This window comes from Heptranchias perlo, chromosome 7 (assembly GCF_035084215.1).
Source record: "Heptranchias perlo isolate sHepPer1 chromosome 7, sHepPer1.hap1, whole genome shotgun sequence".
Lineage (NCBI taxonomy): Eukaryota > Metazoa > Chordata > Chondrichthyes > Hexanchiformes > Hexanchidae > Heptranchias > Heptranchias perlo.
The window spans coordinates 37,167,515-37,182,002 of NC_090331.1; the positions used below are offsets into that span (position 1 = coordinate 37,167,515).

Below are 14,488 nucleotides of genomic sequence, written 5' to 3' on the forward strand. Positions count from 1 at the left end.
GACCGGGTGGCACTCTGCCAGCATTTCTGATTCAATGGCTGTGTGCCTTTGTTTTTACTAGGAGCTCCATTAGCGAAGCACTATTGAATGAGAGTTTTGCTTCTTCTGACAGTTCAAACTACATAAGGATAAAAGATTAAGCTTTGAGAGACTTTTTTTTTAAAGAGAACTGTATTATTTCTCGGCTTGAGTCTCATTTTCTGTGGTAACTTACATGGCATATGAACAATAATGTGCAGTGATTTGAAGCCCATTCTGCATTTCCCTTTGTTGATCCCTAACGGCTCCGAATATCTACGGGCCATGATCTCAGTCTGCCGTCGGCTTTCAGCACTGCCACTGCCCAACCCCCCAACAGAGTTTGCAGGATCAGTGGGAGGGCATTCGTTAGAGGTCCAGACTGTTCCCCGGTCTACAATGTTTGCTTCGCAAGGGGCAGGAAGAGGGTCCCTGAGGAAATTCAGAGCTAACACCGCTGCTACAGTTGTTGAATGAAGAGGAATTAATAGAAAAGAGGGTGAACGTAGATTTATAGTGCAGTCAACAACAACGTATTTATTTTGCACCTTTAATGTAGATACATATCCTATGATGCTTTCAGAGGAAGAGAAGAGCGAGCATTGACCCTTTGTTTTGGTGGGGGGGGTTCAGAGATGACTGAAGGCTTAGTTTAAGAGATGGATTTCCAGAGACTTTTAAAGGCAGAGAGACTTTTAAAGGCAGAGAGACAGAAGGGTATAGGGAGACAGTCCGCCAAGTAGGGCTGAGGTAGCTGATAGGTCTGTCATGAGGGTAGCACAGAGAGAGGGATACACTGAAGGCTGGAGTCAGAGGACCAGAGGGGATGAAGGGGACCTAAGGCTGGAGTAGGTTATAGAGGTAAAGTGGGGTGAGACTATAGGGATTTGTAAGTGAGGATAAGGATTTTAAATTAGACATGTTGAGGGACAGGATGCCAATGTGAGTCGGTAAGCAGGACGTACTGCTCAACAGGAAATAAATGACTGTCAGAATTTTGACAAGTTGGAGTTTGTGTAGAGTGGAGTTCAGGAGCTGGTGAGTAGGGCAATGGGAAAAATTGAGTTTAAAGGTGATGGCAGCATAGATGCAAGCCCAATTGCAAAGACTGTTAACTTCCTACACTTTAGTAGTAGTTATTGCTGCTGGCGGGGAGCCTTTCCTACCAGAAGTACAATGTGTGTGCAATGTGTATGATTTACTGACCATTTAAATTAAATAATCCAAAAATCACATGCAGCACGTGCCTGAATTTATGGTACATATTGCTGAAGCTTCTCACCAGGAGTACAAGGTAAGAAATATACCTTTTATGCGTGAACTTGGGTTTCAAAAGTTAAGGGAAAAAACTGAAAGCGATAATGTAACAAGTTTGATGGAGTTTTAGCTTACCAGATTTTTTTTTCTTTTTTCTGTGCGTGTGTACCTCTGCCAGTGACTGACTCTGTTCCACCCTCTCTGGCACCCTCACTAATGTATTCTGTAACTTGTCTAACAGCTGCATGAATTTCCTGAGTCATTCCAGAGTTGCCACTTTTGAGTTTTTAGACTGCCTGAATTGCATATTTTCAAGGTGGCCATCTTGGAATGGTGTAACAAAAATAGCCATGAGAAACCATGGGATTTACAAATATGTTTGTGTACATATATGCAAATATGGGATTTTCTACTGAGTATATAGGATCACAAGAATCACAGAGGTCTCTTTAAGAGTGCATTTTAACATGAGACATTTCAAACTAATGCTAACAGGATGAGTATTGTCAGTTTACATGTCTTCGCAGAGTTAAATCCCAAAAACTTTGAAATCCCTGATTCTGGTGGATTGGTTCCCTACCACATGACGCTCCATCAAACAGGATTATGCACCCAGTGGAAATAGAATGGCTGTATTGTCATGATTCAAGCTCTTGCCCTGCCAGATGGGAGTCAAACATTCAGCCACTTAAGCTACCTATACCCTGCTGGCCAACAAGATTCAAATACTTTTATTATTTTAAGCCCCCTTTTTGATTTTCTACTATTCCCCTTTGTAGCTACTCATCATTTTACATAATCCTTCATCTTGTAATGAAACAATTATATTCCTCATACCTCCCCCAGGTTGCCATAAATAAAGCTTGACAACTGACCAGTAGGAGATGTATTCCAAACAGGGGTTAGCAGAACAATGTGGGGGTAAAAACGGGCACTGGGATCACGGTGCGCGATTAACCTGCGCCCGTTGGTTGCAATGCAGGCAGCACATAACATTCGTGCTGCCTGATGATTTTAGTGATAGCTGCGTGCAGCCAGCGCTACCTGCGCTGTTGATTGGCTACACGCACCAGCAGGGGGCCCTGATATCAGGAGTGGCTAGCACTACTTAAAGGCAGACTGCACCTCTTAAAAGGGAGGTGCACTGTGGCTGCAGGAAGTGCTTTGGGAAGTGAATCTGTGATGGAGTATACTGAAGAATGGCTGCGCCGGCGAGAAAACGTGCACCAAGGTTCTCAGATGGTGCACCAGAGGCCTTGGTGGAAGAGGTGGAAAGCCGGAGTGCTATCCTATATCCACAGGGGGCAGGAGGCCCTCCAGACATATGCTGAAGAGGCAGTGGGAAGCTGTGGCGGACGAGGTCAATGCCAGGAGTGTCACACTAAGCACGTGGATGCAGTGCAGGAAGAAGTTCAATGATTTGACATGAGTGGTCAAGGTGAGTGAGTTCAAGTTTCAAGTGGCAAATCCTACCAACTGCACCACTAGCCTCATCCACTGCTCCATGCATTACACCTCCCATCAACAACCTACCAACAAACTCTTTCAATCACTACTCAACTCTTCAAATCACATGCTACATCTCACCCTCACGCATTACCACTCTGGTCAGCTGCACACTCACATCTCACAGGTCACACACACTGGCAGCTATTCAACCATGACAGCCACATCACCCAAACATCTTGCAAGACACTCACTGACATACTTCCCTCTTTCTTGCAGGAGTAGGTGGTGCACAACAACAGGCAGCAGGAAAGAACGGACGGAGGACAGGTATGCCTACATGTCCCCACCCCCATGGAGGAGACAGTGCTGTCCATCATTGGACGGGCCGTGGCTGAGGACATGGCTACTGGCGGTATGGAGGTATTGATGAAGGTCTCTGCATACCTAATCCTCCTTCTCGCTTCCCACGTCTCCCTCATCCCACAATCTTTTCTGAATCACATGCTGCAGATGGTGTAAGCACGCACGTCTTACTTTCACCTCTCCCCTCACCACAAATCAACCCGTGTCCCTTTGTCATTTCAGATACCCAAGAACTGGAACCTGCACAGTCAGAGGAGGCAGAGGCAGACGACAGTGATGATGAAGACACACCGTCACTCGATCTTACACTCGCAGCCACCAGCTCAGATACTGACACTGCGTGTACTTTAGAGGCTAGGATAGAGGAGGGATCTGCACATGGTGAAACACCAGGCGCCAGGGTGGGGAAATGGATACCGCAGGTGCCAGCTCGCCGGAGGATGATGTCGCGCACTAATTCTGCTACGGACGAGTCAGATGATCACTTTGATGGGCCATGTTCCAGAAGAAGGCTGTGGCGGACAAGGTCAATGTCAGGAGCATCGCACCATTCACGTGGATGAAGTGCAGGAAGAAGTTCAATGATTTAACATGAGTGGTCAAAGTGAGTGAGTACAAGTTTCAAGTGGCATATCCTACCAACTGCACCACTAGCCTCATCCACTGCTCCAAGCACTACACCGCCCCCCCCCCCCCCCGCCCCGCCATCACCCACCAAATGCTTGGGGCACTGGAAAGCCTGCCAGAAAGCCTGTGCACAATGTCAAGGGGCATGGAGGAGTCCAGCTCCAACTTGGCACAGGGCTTTGCGCAGAGCTTGGAGCCCATCCTTTCTCACATGGAACAGGTGGTCATTTCCATCAGCACATCTGTGGAACCCACCATGTGCAGCGTCTGATGACCGATGTTACAGTTTCCATTGCAGCACAAACATCTGCCATCCAAGGTCTGACTGCTGCTGTGGAAGCTCAAAGGGCTGCATTCCAGGCTCAGACTGCTATCATGGCTCTGGGTTCCACTGTAGAACGGGGCTTCCAGGGCATCACAACAGTCCAGCAATCTGTTCTCCAGCAGATCACCATGATGCCACTGCCCTTGGAGAGTGGCAGTGGCGTCATGGAAGATGAACCTGCTGTCCTCTCTCAGGAATGCAGCATTCCTGCTTCCACCCCTGCCACTCCGCCAGTGCCCTTGCTGTTGCCTGTCAGCCAACCAGGAGAGACTGCTGCAGCCCAGGTTGAGATGGTGCAGTCTAAAGCCGGGCCTTCCCGGCCCAGAGCTGCTCGAGGTCGTCCTCCAAGGCCATCTGCACACTCCTCAATTGAAGGTCAGCAGCCTTCCACCACCCATGCTCCAGCACTTCATAGGAGCACTAGAAAAGGTAAAGGCACTAAAGGAATGCATAAGGGTGAATAATATCAATTTGTTTGAATCATTTGATATGTAAATCTATAAATGTGGTTATGAATTTGTATTTGGCGTTGGTTTTCATTTCTGCAATGAGCTGAGGGAGGAAGCAATGTGTAATCATAAGGAGGACAATTGATGGTCATGTGGGAGCGGAAAGGTAAGGAGTGTGGGACTGATGGTGAATGGGGAGGTGTCGTTAAGGTTACTGGTATCGCTCATTAATCATCTGATCACGCAGAATCCTGGCAGACAGGACCTGCTTACCTTGTTGCCTCCCTGCCTCTTCCTCCGCTGTCTTTTCCTCCTCCTCCTTCCTCTTCTAGCAGCTTGTCCTGCTCTGTGTGGCCTCTCAGCATGCTCCCAGTCATGTTCAATTCTCAGAGGAAGCCCCAGCAGGCCACCCATGTCTGGAAGCAACTTTGTTCAGCACATTCTAATAAATGCCACTGACAGTACTGCACGACAATCAGACCACTCTCTATATAATACCGCAACTTTCTCCAAGTATAGGAAACTTCCACAATCACCCACAACTGTACCAGCAGCAAGAATGGAATGCTGGCCTTTATATCTAGAGGACTAGAGTACAAGGGGGCAGAAGTTATGCTGCAGCTATACAAAACCCTGGTTAGGCCGCACCTGGAGTACTGTGAGCAGTTCTGGGCACCGCACTTTTGGAAGGACATATTGGCTTTGGAGGGAGTGCAGCGTAGGTTTACTAGAATGATACCCGGACTTCAAGGGTTAAGTTACGAGGAGAGATTACACAAATTGGGGTTGTATTCTCTGGAGTTTCGAAGGTTAAGGGGAACAGATAGGGTGGATAGATAGAAACTATTTCCGCTGGTTCGGGATTCTAGGAGTAGGGGGCACAGTCTAAAAATTAGAGCCAGACCTTTCAGGAGTGAGATTAGAAAACATTTCTACACACAAAGGGTGGTAGAAGTTTAGAACTCTTCCGCAAACAGCAATTGATACTAGCTCAATTGCTAAATTTAAATCTGAGAGAGATAGCTTTTTGGCAGCCAAAGGTATTAAGGGAAATGGGCCAAAGGCAGGTATATGGAGTTAGATCACAGGTCAGCCATGATCTTATCAAATGGCAGAGCAGGTACGAGGGGCTGAATGGCCTACTCCTGTTCCTATGTTCCTAAGAATAAATAATCCAGCAACTAACCTGTAACTCCTGCGTGATCCCTTTAAGTAGCGCTGGTGAGGGGTTCTTCATGCCCTCTTACTCCTGTTCAGCTCTGCGAGGTTAGGACTAGAGCAGTGAGTTTGAAAATGCCGCCGGCTGCTTCAAATCAGTGTTGCACACTGATTACGTCATAATCTCCCTACTCTCTACACGCTTCCGGCGTTTGTTAACCACCTTCACCAATATGGCATCCTTCGCACGTCATGCCGGAGTGCGTGCACATCTCGGACGCCATTTTTGGTGCTTAGGTGTCCATGTAGCACATACAAAATGGGCGCTGTGCTGCCCAATTTAGCCCCCCTATTTTTCTTCCTCCAAGTTTGAAGCTTTGTGTCTATATAGTAGATGCGGGGAACTGCACTTTTGAGATAATAGTTGGGTGATGTACTACTATTATATCCTGCTAGCATACAGTTTGCCAAAACAGGTTAAAAGAGACATTGCAAGTGCAAAGATGACCCAAGAGATCAGGATATTAAACGTAATACTAAAACGTTATTCCAGCTATCAAGTTATTGTAGAGCAAACCAGACAAAAAGTTAGAGTTCTTAAAGGGAAAAAAGTAATTCAGAAGCTGAAGAAGATAAAATGCTTCAGATATTAAATTAATATTTTCTGGAAGTATTCACCAAAGAAGTAGCACTGGATTACTACCCAGTTTTTGCACTACCACCCATTATCCTGGAGAATTTTGAACTAAGTCTGGATTTGGGACTTACAAACCCCCTGGGCTAACTGGCATATATCCTAGGGGACTGAAAGAGATTAGGAATGAAATTTGCAAGGCACTGGCAGTCATCATGAAGGAAACACTAGGCACTGATGAGGTTCTGTAGGACTGGAAGCAAGCAAGCATAGTACCCATATTTTAAAAAGTGTGGAAAATCTGACTCTGGCAACTACAGACCATTAGCCTAATATCAGAAATAGTGAAAATAATAGAAATTATATTCTAAAGTTAGGTTAGAGGAATAGCTGTACAATAACAATAAGAAAAAGTCAGCATGGATTTAGAAGAGGAAGATTCTGTCTGCCAAATCTTGTTGTCTTTAGGGATGTTACGTATAAAATAGATAGTGGAGCACCCTAGTATATACTGTACATATCTTCATGAAAGATGTCTAGTTAAACTGAAATCCACAGAATCCAGGATAGAGCATGGAACAAGATAAGAAATTCATTAAAAAAAGTAAGAAACAGTATTCATAAGTGGTACGATGTCAGACAGCGGGGTGGTGTTGAATGTAATCTCACAGGGGTCAGTACTTGGATCTCCTTTGTTTCTAATCTATATTAATCACGTGGATATCAAAATAAAATATAAGCATGTAAAATTTTCTGATATAAATGGGACGCGCAGTAGAGATAGAGGACATAAAAGATTTGTAGGATTTAGGGTATTTGGACGGATAGATGGCAAATAAAATTTTGGCAGTGATAAATGTAAAGTATTACACTTTGGTCAAAATGTATACATCATGAGTATATGATAAATGGAATTGAATTGACAGAGAGTATTAGAAAGGGGCTTAAGAGTGAAAGTAGACTCATCACTATCAACGTCTAAACTGTCAATGTTGAATTTGGACTACTGTGTGCAGTAATGGGCACTCCATTATAGAAAGGATATAAAAGCAATGGAAAAAGTGTAGTGTAGTTTTACCAGGATGTTACTAGGGATGAGGGGATACATTTAGGAAGAGGGACTTGAGAAGTTAGGGCTTTTTTTGCTAAAGCTGAGAAGGTTAAGCCATGATCTGATGAAGATCTTCAGGATTGTAAAGAGTTATGATAAAACTATATTTCCATTGATTGGTGTGACAGTGACAAGAGGACACAAATTTAAGATAATGACAAGAAGAATAAAAGAGGATGCTGGAGAAAATGTCTTTACATAGAGAATGGTTAGAATGTGGAATTCTCTGCCACAAACCGTTGTTTTATGTAGAATCTATAAATAAAAAGGGAATGAGATAGTTGCATGAAAAAGACAAGTATTAAAGAATAGAGGGAGCAAACAGGCTACTGGGAATAGACTAATGAGGCAGAATTTTAACAGTGAAAAACAGGTGGGCGAGGGGGGTATTGAAAATAGCAACAATTTCAGACCCGCCCCCAACCTGCCCATTTCCGGTTTTCGCTGGAGGCGGGACAAGGGACGGGCAATCAATCTGCTCTCAGGAGGTGGGTTGGTAACTCAAATCTTTCGAGGATGCTGCGGGCATCCATTTTTTCAGGTTTTGCGATTTCAACCCCTGGGGGCTCGGATTCCCGGGCCTTCTCCTTGACGCCACAAGAAAGGAGGGGAGAAGACCCGAAACTGCAGGTAAGTGCCTTTCTGGCACAGCTTATGGGCTCGGAGGAGTGCATCCCCCAGGCCCAACAACTCTACCTGTAACGACCACCCCCCACCCCCCAACAGTCCCCCACCCCCCCCCGATCTCCGACCCCCTCCCCCCAAACAATCGGACTCCCGCGATGACCCGCAATCCTGACACCCAACGATCGCGGACCCCAGCAATGACCCCCGATCCCGACAACCCCACCTTGGTGACTGACCCCTGATCCCTCCACCCATGACTGACTACCCCTCCATTCCCACTGCTGCCCCCGTGCCAACCCATGCCGCCCCACCCCCCCCCACCCATCCATACGATCAAAGGCTTACCTGAAGACTTACCTTTCATGTCCTCTCCCTGGCCTGTCAATCAGGCTGGCCAGTCGGATGGCAAACCGACAAAAAAAAAGACGACCTTGCGTCAAAATCGTAAGGATGTCCGGGAAACCTGTACTTCTGGATTTCCCGTCCGCAATTCGACCCCTGCCCTCGCCCCCTTCCTGGCTCCGGGTCAAAACCATGCCCATGGTCTTTTTCATTCTATGAAAGTTGGGTTAGAGAATATAAATTTATGTGTGTGAAAAGTAAATTTGAACTATATATTAGGAAGAACATCTATATTCAAAAAGTGATAAATGGTTAGAATAGTCTGCATGGTAGTGTAATAGGGACAATAACATTAAGAACATTCAAAATGTAGATGGATGCTGTATCAGTGCAATTAGGGTGGTAAATGGGGTAGTAGATCAACTGATCATCTTATTGCTGTGTGCAAAATGGCTGCCATCATTTCATTATACATGAAGCACTTTTAGATTTTTCTGAGAGATGAGATAACATGCTGTATAAATGCTAGTTCTTCTTTATTTAGAGGAATAAGCATCAATGGGCTGAACAGCTGTTTCTTGTGCTTGACTTTTCTTATGGCCTCATTATTTCATTTTTTTTCTGTCTACAATAAAAAATTATTTAATTTATGTTTCAGAAATTTCTGTGTTCAACTATAGAGAAAATCCTTTCAAAATGTGTCCAGTACATTATAGAGGATGGTTGGGTGGATTATGGATCTGTCTTGGGCTCTGCAGTTGCTTTAGGAGCCTGTGTTTTTGATGCATCTAGCTACAGGTGCACATACAAACCAGTGAGGGATCCCATACACCTCTAATTTAGTTTATTACCATCTGCTATATATTGCAGAGGCCCTTCACTTTCTCTTTGCACTTGTGAACAATGCACAGATGTAGATATTGTGGCTGAGAAATTGGACTTGTACCCAAAACGGGCAGCAAGTCAGAGTGATTACTTTGTCAGCCTGAGGCCTAACCGAGATTCGTTTTCGGGCCTTAATTGAATTTAACAGGGCATCACGATGCAGCTTGCCAGTTGGGACCTGCTGAATTCTAGCAGGCTCTGATGCTGAGCTAGACCGCAGGTAGGTCCTGTTACAGAAAAAAGTACATATTCTGAAACAGTAATGTGTAATTTACTTAAGGGCTTTTAAAAAGTACAGGGGAACAAAATGCCCTGTACATTCATATTAAACATCTAAAATATTCAGCTACTGTATTCAGACAGCTGCAAAAAGGTTGGCGTGACAACATTGATGAAATACATATACTTTTCTGTAGGTCAGAACAGTCAAAAATAAAATCTACTCACCACATCTATTTATGATTACTCGTCTATTAAAACTTCATAGCTTAAGTAAAAGTTGCATTTTAATGCTATTAAGAATCCATTTGTGAACACAGTGACAGTATTCTTCTCTGTTTTAATTAAATTAGAAAACCACCAGCAAGCGAGTGAAAGCAAGTATTGTGCAGAGTTCTCTGATTCACCTTTGTAACCAAAATAGGATAACCATCACTCATGCAATATCAGCACTGAAGTTTCATTCACAGTATGTTTTCTTATAAAGAGGTAGCTGTTTAGTTCTGTATCTTGTAAAATGCTGAATAATGCAATTACAGAAACAAATGCAGTCACAAAAACACGAAACACTACTACATTTTAGTCTAACGATGGCTTCCCATTAACAAGATGGCGTGTAGTGAGGTTAATACTAATTGTGTGCACTTTGACCTGAACTCATTTTTATTGGATATTGAGGTTGGATATATAAATGTCAGATCAGATGTGGTTGTGCTGTTTCATCGGTGGTATTCCCCAAAATTAAGCCTGAAGCTGTATTTTTTTCTTCGCGATTTATATGCCACACGAAGCATACCCGGAGCATCAACAAGTTAACCTCTAGAATGAACTGATCGCAACAGGAAGCAGGGTTACACGGGGTCTGTGAGAATGAAAGAAGCGGTTTTGTGTTCTATCTCCTATATCGCCACCAGCAGAAATCTAATTTGTTCAAACTATTAGAATACAACTACTGGTAAATACAGCTGTATTGTTCATTCTTCAATTCAGAGCTGTGTTTACTGATTCTTTTTATAACTGTGTCTTTTGTTATCAGGATAATTAATTCTTTGAGCAGGGAATGACTTTAAACCTTCAATATAAACAGTGCTTTTCTTTCAAATAATGCCTGGAGGTTGACTTTTGCATATTTCTCAAGACTAGTGTTTGAAATTGGAATTCAAGAAATGTAGGGCCAGTGGTTAATGATCTTGCACATTAAGAACATAAGAACATAAGAAATTGGAGCAGGAGTAGGCCAATCGGCCCCTCGAGCCTGCTCCGCCATTCAATAAGATCATGGCTGATCTGATCCCAACCACAAATCTAAAGAACACAAGAAGTCGGAGCAGGACCCGGCCACACAGCCCCTGGGCCCTCTCCGCCACCCACAGGGCATTGACCGATCCGAACTCAGCTTCATGTCCAATTTCCTGCCCGCTCCCCATAACCCCTAATTCCCTTTACTTCTAGGAAACTGTCTATTTCTGTTTTAAATTTATCTAATGATGTAGCTTCCACAGCTTCCTGGGGCAGCAAATTCCACAGACCTACCACCCTCTGAGTGAAGAAGTTTCTCCTCATCTCAGTTTTGAAAGAGCAGCCCCTTATTCTAAGATTATGCCCCCTAGTTCTAGTTTCACCCATCTTTGGGAACATCCTTACTGCATCCACCCGATCAAGACCCTTCACAATCTTATATGTTTCAATAAGATCGCCTCTCATTCTTCTGAACTCCAATGAGTAGAGTCCCAATCTACTCAACCTCTCCTCATATGTCCGCCCCCTCATCCCCGGGATTAACCGAGTGAACCTTCTTTGTACTGCCTCGAGAGCAAGTATGTCTTTTAAACCAGGGATTATAAGGACAAGGCTTTGTGACCATGACTTCCCCACTCATTGATGCTCCAATCTCAGCCTGACACGTGTTGGAGGCAACCTGGTGGGGAGAGGATCTCACATTGATGCAAGATGCAGAAGAGCATTGGCAGAAGTCTGAAAATTCTCCCTGTCCAGATGATCATATTGTACTTCATCTAATTGTTTTAAAGGGGAATATCAGGCTATACCAAATAATCTGCTGCAAAGTGATCTGTTCTCCAAATTGGAAAATAGTAGCTTGTCAAAGCAAGCTGTTCCTGGCCAGTACATGAACTGAGCTACGGGCAAATATGTCCTAGAAAAAAAAGATATAATATCCCTTTTAATTATCAGCAATTCTTCATTAATATCATGCTGAACATAGCGCAGCTCATTTGGATTTAATTCTCAGTCTATTTATACTCTCATACTGTGTGCAACAAGATCGTAACATCAGAAGAACATAAAGTATGGAAGAAGAAGAATCCATTCAGTGCATCAAGCTTAATTCTTCTACAGACCTTGCATAGTTTGTGCTATCATGGACTTGTCCAACATGCTCGATGCCTTAAGGGAGTTGACTGGACACAGTTAAGCAAATGAAAATAAAGATCTGTGAATCTTCTCCCCAACCCCAAACTGAATCTAGTGAAACTCTTCGGATATCCAACTAAAATTACGACCTACATTCCTGAACTCTAACCAGTTGCACTCCATTGGTGGCACTTCCATGGTTCCAACAGCACCAGAACCATTGTGTAGCACTGATTATTTGACCATTTAACTCTATAGTTATTCTTGTAGTATTCTGTTCTATTCTTAACGAAATATTTGATATATTGATGTAGTCTACATGGATTTTAGCAAGGCTTTTGACAAAGTCCCACATTGCAGATTGGTGAAAAAAGTAAAGGCCCATGGGATCCAAGGGAATGTGGCAAATTGGATCCAAAATTGGCTCAGTGGCAGGAAGTAAAGGGTAAAGGCGATGGGTGTTTTTGTGACTGGAAGGCTGTTTCCAGTGGGGTGCCACAGGGCTCGGTACTAGGTCCTTTGCTTTTTGTGGTATACATTAACGATTTGGACTTAAACGTAGGAGGCATGATTAAGAAATTTGCAGATGACACAAAGATAGGCCATGTGGTTGATAGTGAAGAGGAGAGCTGTAGATTACAGGAAGATATCAATGGACTGGTCAGATGGGCAGAAAAGTGGCAAATGGAGTTCAATCCGGGGAAGGGTGAGGTGATGTATTTGGGGAGAGCAAACAAGGCAAGGGAATACACAATAAATGGGAGGATACTGAGAGGTGTAGAGGAAGTGAGGGACCTGGAGTGCATTTCCACAGAAAACTGAAGGTAGCAGGACTCAAGGTGGTTAAGAAGGCATATGGAATGCTTTCCTTTATTAGCTGAGGCATAGAATATAAATTGTAAACAATTTTACAACACCAAGTTATAGTCCAGCAATTTTATTTTAAATTCACAAGCTTTCGGAGGCTTCCTCCTTCGTCAGGTGAACGATGTGAAAATGAAATCCTCGAAATGAAATCGCATTTATAATTCACAGAACAATGCTTGGTGATTACAGACAGTTTTTTCAACTGCCCGTTGCCAAGGCAATCAGTGTGCAGACAGACAGGTGTTACCTGCCAGGTCTCAGAATATACAAATCACCTAAAAAAACAACAAACAAAAAAAACAGAGATAGAGAGGTAGAAACATAGAAAAGACAGCAACTGACCCGTTATATTAAAAACAGATAACATTTGTTCGCTGGTGGGGTAACGTGTAGCGTGACATGAACCCAAGATCCCAGTTGAGGCCGTCCTCATGGGTGCGGAACTTGGCTATCAATTTCTGCTCGACGATTTTGCGTTGTCGTGTGTCTCGAAGGCCGCCTTGGAGTACGCTTACCCGAAGGTCGGTGGATGAATGTCCATGACTGCTGAAGTGTTCCCCGACTGGGAGGGAACCCTCCTGTTTGGCGATTGTTGCACGGTGTCCGTTCATCCGTTGTCGCAGCGTCTGCATGGTCTCGCCAATGTACCATGCTCTGGGGCATCCTTTCCTGCAACGTATGAGGTAGACAACGTTGGCCGAGTCACAGGAGTATGAACCATGCACCTGGTGGGTGGTGCCCTCTCGTGTGATGGTGGTATCTGTGTCGATGATCTGGCACGTCTTGCAGAGGTTACTGTGGCAGGGTTGTGTGGTGTCGTGGACGCTGTTCTCTTGAAAGCTAGGTAATTTGCTGCGAACGATGGTCTGTTTGAGGTTGGGTGGCTGTTTAAAGGCGAGTAGTGGAGGTGTGGGGATGGCCATAGCGAGGTGTTTGTCCTCATTGATGACATGTTGAAGGCTGTGGAGAACATGGCGTAGTTTCTCCGCTCCGGGGAAGTACTGGACGACAAAGGGTACTCTGTTGGTTGCGTCCCGTGTTAGTCTCCTGAGGAGGTCTATGCGATTTTTTGCTGTGGCCCGTCGGAACTGTCGATCGATGAGTCGAGCATCATATCCCGTTCTTACTAGGGCGTCTTTCAGCGTCTGTAGGTGTCCATCACGTTCCTCCTCGTCTGAGCAGACCCTGTGTATTCGCAGGGCCTGTCCATAGGGGATGGCCTCTTTGACGTGGTTAGGGTGGAAGCTGGAAAAGTGGAGCATCGTGAGGTTGTCCGTGGGCTTGCGGTAGAGTGAGGTGCTGAGGTGCCCGTCTTTGATGGAGATTCGTGTGTCCAAGAAAGAAACTGATTCTGAGGAGTAGTCCATGGTGAGCTTGATGGTGGGATGGAACTTGTTGATGTTATCGTGTAGTCTCTTTAGTGATTCCTTGCCGTGGGTCCATAGAAAGAAAATGTCGTCGATGTATCTGGTGTATAGTGTTGGTTGGAGGTCTTGTGCAGTGAAGAAGTCCTGCTCGAACTTGTGCATGAAAATGTTGGCGTATTGGGGTGCGAATTTGGTCCCCATGGCTCGCCTTTAAACAGCCACCCAACCTCAAACAGACCATCGTTCGCAGCAAATTACCTAGCTTTCAAGAGAACAGCTTCCACGACACCACACAACCCTGCCACGGTAACCTCTGCAAGACGTGCCAGATCATCGACACAGATACCACCATCACACGAGAGGGCACCACCCACCAGGTGCATGGTTCATACTCCTGTGACTCGGCCAACGTTGTCT

General features: G+C 44.7%; 1 protein-coding gene across 1 annotated transcript in view; it reads left to right on the plus strand.

Moving 5' to 3' along the window:
• Positions 1-14,488, plus strand: part of itgb5 (integrin, beta 5) — a 129,675-nt gene that overhangs the window by 51,930 nt on the left and 63,257 nt on the right. The window lies entirely within an intron of this gene.